Genomic DNA, 6,000 nt, shown 5'->3' on the forward strand with positions numbered 1-6,000 from the left:
TAACTTCAATAATCCTTCGTTCAGCAAACAACCCAACAGGCACTCGAGCCCAAGCTGTGAGCAAGGGAATCTCAGTCTGCCTTGCATGTGAACTTCTCTCTCACATCCTGCCTTCTATGGAAGGCGCTTCTCTGACTGTAACCTCACGTTCAGGTCCAGCTCCTTATAGCGGACAGTAGTGATGGATGTACGATACATGAAGACAAGAACAATGTCTGCCTGCAGGGATGAGGAAGGTTTCATGGAGGACCCCAAAGGGCAACGGGGATTCAGCAGATGGAAGGGATGGGGGTGCACAGGAATGAGCTCATCACCAGAAGATCTGAAGGTTGGGATGTTTGGGGAAGTGGCGGCGAAGATGAAAACATAGGTAGGAGAGTAATGAGAGATGAGGCAGGCTGAAATCAGAGACACCTTGATCCACAACCACAGGAAGAAGCCTGACCTTTAACCACAGACGACGAGGTAGGAAGCCACCAGAGGATTTCAGCCTGCAGGGGAAGGACATGTTCCTGATGAACCCTTTCTGATTCAGAACTAATTTAAATTGTTCCCGAACCCCTTCACATTTGGCTTTTAACTTCTATAACCGAAATACTGATGACAAGATGATCTAGGTTCTAAATAACTTTTAACTCCATTATCAATTCTGACTCAATAATGTGTAAACTGGATGTCACCAAAATTAAAAACGTTTGTGCTTCAAAGGACACCATCAAGGAAAGTGAAAAGGCAACTCAGAGAATTGAAGAAAAAATTTTGCAAATCATACATCTAATAAGGTACTCTATAATAAAAAATATGTAAATAACTCATAATAAAAACATAATCCAATTTAAAAATAAGAAAAGCATCTGAATAGAGATTTTTCTCAAGAAAACATACAATAATTGTCTGCTAATTACTTCAGGAGATGCTGGACGGCCTTAGCCATCAGAAATTGCAAATCAAAAGCAAAGGGAGATACTGCTTCACATGCACCAGGACGGCTAGAGTCAAAAAGTAAGAATAGCTAGTGTGACAAGGATGTGGAGAAACTGAAACCTTTATACACTGCTGGTGGAATTGTAAAATGATGCAGCCGCTTTGGAAACTGGTATCTGGCAGTTCCTCTAATAGTTCAACACAGAGTAACCAGTATGACCCAGCTATTTTCCCAAGAAATGAAAACATGTCCACGTAGAAGCTGGTACAGGAATGTTCATACGGCAGCAGTATTCATGATGACCAAAAGGGGAAACACCCAAATGTCCATCAACCAATGAGTGGATCAACAAAACACTGTATATCCATAGTGGAATATTATTTGACCATTAAAAAAGAATAAAGTGCTGATACAGGCTACCACATAAATAAGCATCGAGAACATCATGATTTAAGAGACAGACACAAAAGACCACATACTGAATGATTTATATGAAATTTATACGAAATGTCCAAAATAGGCAAATCCAGAGTGACAGAAAGTAGATTAGCGGTTGCCTAGGGCAGGGGAGGGATGAGAATGGGGGGGTTGGAGGACCGCTAATAGGTCTGGGGTTTCTTTATGGACTGATGCATATGTTCTAAAATTGCGGTGAATATAATAAAAACCACTGAATTGGACGCTTTAGACGGGTGAATTGTATGGTATGTGAATTCTATCTCAAAAAACAGTTATAAAACAAAAAAGATTCCATTATGCACTATTAAAATACAAACAAGCCCTCAAAAAGGAGTATAGAATCTTGTTCACTCATTTTAAAGGATCCAAACTAGGGCAAAGAAAACCCAGAGAGATTCTATTACTTAAGATTCTAGGTACTGGGTCATACTGAAATATTCATGAGGATTTCCATGTTTTAATACAGAAAAGGCATCTTAAGTTGAAAAAGTCGGAGAAGTATCAGGAAACAGTTTTTATAACTCAGAAACAGGAATACATAGGGAAGTCACCAAATGAAAAACAAGCATGTATTTGTACCCTGAATATGCAAGAGGCATCCAAATTTATTACTGTTCCACCTCTGAAAAAGTCAAAGGTAAAACAGCCCAGTTAACAGTATCTGTTTCTAAAGTACCAGTTTGTGACAAATCAAAGCATTAAGAAACAATTTGCCATTATAAAGAACGGAATCTCTGCAGTCCCAGTCACATAACTGAGAGCTGGTCATTTATCCCTTTGAACATTCCATTTCACAGGCATTGGGGTGACTCTCCTCCTTATGGTTGGAGTGGATCCCGAAAGTGACAGGTGCATTTGCATTAAGTGTACAATGTGAATCAAAAAATCAAAAAAATAGACAGTGTTTAAAAACTACTCATTGTCACCCTGAACCTAATCCTAAACTATATATAAATTATTAGACATAAATGTTGACTGGCACAATCTGCAAACTAACTAATGATCATGAAAAATCCAATACTGTGTGCAGTGACAGCTCACTGGTACGTGTCTATTAAAATTCATCAGGTTTTAATGTACCTACTACAAATAATCAGAAACAACTAGGGACAAGGCACATTCTGGATTTGTCAAAAAGGTGTGTAGCCGACCTTTATACCAATCTTTGGTCAATCCTCAGTACACAAGGCTATCACCTACCACAGAACGCAGAACGTCAGGCCTAACATACAACACAATCCCCAGTTTTATTTCCCTCCCTCCCTCCGCCTATTTGCGCAACCTCTCGGACCTGAGGGTTACTCGCAGACTTCACACCCAAACGCTGTGTCTCTGAAATGTACCTCCACTCCAAAAAGAAAATTACTTTCCTAAAGTTAGTTTTCTGAAATACACAGAATCAAATCCCAAACGGATTTTTCCCCATTTCTTCAGTTTTACAGGGAATGCAGAAAGTGAAGTTCCATAAACAGATATCTGTTTGCCTCCCAAATGAGCAGACGGTACAAAGCAACTGCTTATACTTAATCATGTTTTTGTCTATTCTAGCAGGCCCTGGTGTCAGGAGAGAGTTCTGCCAGATAAGGACAATGAAATGCATTATTATATAGAGTGACTAAGAGCCCTACAAGGACTGTTTGAGAATGTAATCCCAGGCAGGAAGGCTGCGGTAAGAGGGCCTAATATTCTGTGATAACTGTAACCGCAAGAAAAGACCGTCACCACCCAGGACCAGTTTAAAACCTTGCACTATATTCCATTCTGTTTAAATGCCTTAGAGGAAAGAAAGGCCTTTGTATCCTTCTATCCTGGGGGAGACGAACAACTTGCAATTTGCTTCGCACACGGAATCCCACGTTTGCAACATGTAGAGCGAGTACTCTGGACCACAAAACAAGGGCAGCCTACGTTAAGGCCAAATATAGGATGTGATTCTAAACCATGATGCCGTAAAGCCTACGTTTCCTTTTCCAGCGATCAAAAAAAAAAAAAAAAACACCCTTTGAACGCTCCCAAAAAAGGACGGCAGGGCCAGCGCCTCGCTCCAAGAGGAAGCCCCTTTCTTCTCGGCTCTCCCTCGCAGCCTGCCACTTCCCCCAACACATTCAAATCATCGGAGAGACGGAGAGCTGGTGCGTACGCGCCTGTGTGGACAGGCGGGGAGCTGGGTTCCTGCATTTCCACCCTCCACTTCTGACCTCATCCCCAGTCATTTAGGCGCAGCGGAGCCCCACCTGCACCTCGCTCCTTTCGACTGCGTCCCTCGCCAGCTGCTCCGCTATTGGGGGAGCACATCTCTGAATCACCCGGCTCACTCTCTGACGCTCCTGCCCCCCCCCCCGACCCTGCAAGCAGCGTGCCAGCTCCGTTCTTCCTCTCCCAAACCCCCCCCGGACCCCACCCCGCCAGTCCCGGCCCTCCCAGCCCGCTGTTCCCACCGCCCGGCTCAGCCGCTTCCCAAGCCGACCCCCCCCCCCCACGTTACTCCAGCTCCAGCGGTGCCCCGCCCTTCCCGAGCCCCGAGCTAGATCTTCAGGGCCCTGAGCTGGCCTCGCACCCACAGCCAGCAGTCCTCAGGCCAGACCGCCGCCCTCGCCCCTCCCACGCAGGGCCCCAGCTTGCCCCGGCCGCGGCCAACGCCCCCCCACACTGGCTCCCCGGGGCGGCTCAAACCCCGCCCCCAGTCCCGGCCCCCCCCCCAGGCTGGGAGCCCTAGCCCCAAGCAGCCCCTCCCCACCCCAGGCCCCACCCAGCCAGGCGAGTCCCTAGCCCCTCAAATCCTTCCTCCAGCAGCCCCGTCCGCACTCGACCCGCGACTCCTCGCCCTCCGGGGGTTCTGGAGCCCTGAAAGCCTCCCCTGGGCAGCCTCCTCCCAAAGGGACCACGGTTCACTCTCCCCAGGCCAAGCCGTTCGGTCCCGAACCTCGGCCAGCAGCTCGGGCTCCAACACGCTGCACACCGGCCGGGGGAGCCCCCGCCCAAGGATCGGCGCCCCGCGCGCCCACCACGGCCCACTCCCCTCCACCGGGCCCTGCTCCACGCCCCGCCGGCTCCTGTCAGCCGGCGCCGGCACATGCTGAGAGGACCGGTCGGCCCGCCGGCTCGCCCGCGAGTGGCCCCGCCGAGCGCGCGCTGCTCACCAGGGCCGAGGTGCCTGAGGCGCCGCCGCCGCCGAAGTCCCCGCTGCAAAGCCCGGCGAAGCCTCCAACCGCTGCCGCCTCCCGCCTGGCACTGAGCGCCGTGCGGGGGAGGGGCGCGGGCAGCCACCGCCGCCACCGCCGCCGCACGCAGGCCACGCCCCCGCGCCGCGCCGCGCCCAACCAGAGGGTCCTGAGGCTGCGGAGCGCCACGCCCACTTCCGGGAGGGGAAGCCCACGTCCCACCCCTTGTTCCACGCCCCACTCTCCTTAGCGCCCCCTCTGGTCGTGCCGAGGGATGCCGGTGGGCTGCGGAGGAAGGTGGTGCCCAGGCACACCCACCGCCCACTAGTCAACTAGCCGGAGGGCCACGCCCACTGCTCCTCGGAACCGGGAGCCGCATTCTTAGAGCCCCGCCCATTGACCCGCTTGGCTCTGCGGGGCCACATCTTCCAGCTCCTCAAAGATTCCCAAAGCCCCTCCAAACCGGAACATCAGCTCCTCTGAGCCCCGCCCACTGCCCCAGCCAAACCCTTAGCCGGCCTCCTGGCTCCCCAAGCCCGCCTACTCTCCCATTGCTGCCGAACTGGCCCAACGGCGCCACAAAACTCCGCCCCGCTTCTAGAAGCCCCACCCACGGACCAGCCACCCTAGTCTCAGCATCACGCGGGCCCCGCCCACTGGCTATCTAAACCCGTAAACCTCTAAGGCCCGCCCCGAGTTCGCGAACTCCCGCCTCTGACTTCCGAAGTTCGGCTCCTGCTCCCATCGCCCCCCTCCCACCTCCGCTTCTGGGGACTGCCAGCGCTCAGGCCCGCCACTTTCCGTTGTCGCATTCCTAGCACAGGGTGGCTGTCCCTGGGCTGGGCCACACCCCTACTGGAGGAGGTCCCATCTTGACCCTATTTTGCAGGTGAGGAAATAAGAAATACAAGGTCCTTCCCTTTTTCCTGGCCAAAGCCCTTCACCCGTTTGCTTAATAACTGAGCCGCTCAGGCCAAAGAGCAGTGGATTCGAGTCCCAGCTTGGCTGCTGTTCAGACTGTGTGTCCTGGGTCAGTTCCCTTCACCTCCTCAGGCCAGAATTTCCTGATCTTTAGCGTGAAACTGTCCTGTTCATAGCCAGAGTCCCATTCTGAAATACCAAGATTTAGGGAAGCTGGACCCCAGGAACTGAATTAACAAAGCAGGCCTGTCAAGGGGTAGTTACTTCCCAAAGCAAGGCATCCTTGCAATTCACAGGAAGGGATTTTTCATTGTAAGCGTTAGCCTCAGACATGTGTGTTATGTAGATCTTGGTCCACTTTGAACCGGAAGAGCTCAAACAGCCGCTTACTTATTCTCCCTAGGCCTCTGTTTCTTTAGCAGTAAAATATAGACTGTAGCAGCCATTCGCTGGAAGGATTCCTTGAGTTTAGTAATGCACTAAGTAGGGTGTCTAACTTGTGCTGAGCCCTTCACTAATGGTACCTGTTGCTGC

The 6,000-nt window shown here is 51.1% G+C and overlaps 1 protein-coding gene across 1 annotated transcript in view; it reads right to left on the minus strand.

The window, feature by feature from the left end:
* CORO1C (coronin 1C) overlaps positions 1 to 4,627 on the minus strand; it is a 73,358-nt gene extending 68,731 nt beyond the window's left edge. The window contains exon 1 of the mRNA XM_039243361.1: positions 4,525 to 4,627. The gene's annotated coding sequence lies outside the window, so the exon portion shown is untranslated. The remainder of the gene's footprint in view (positions 1 to 4,524) is intronic.
* Between the last annotated feature and the right edge of the window lie 1,373 nt (positions 4,628 to 6,000).

This window comes from Hyaena hyaena, unplaced genomic scaffold (assembly GCF_003009895.1).
Source record: "Hyaena hyaena isolate Hyena2069 unplaced genomic scaffold, ASM300989v1 scaffold_0, whole genome shotgun sequence".
NCBI classification, from domain to species: domain Eukaryota; kingdom Metazoa; phylum Chordata; class Mammalia; order Carnivora; family Hyaenidae; genus Hyaena; species Hyaena hyaena.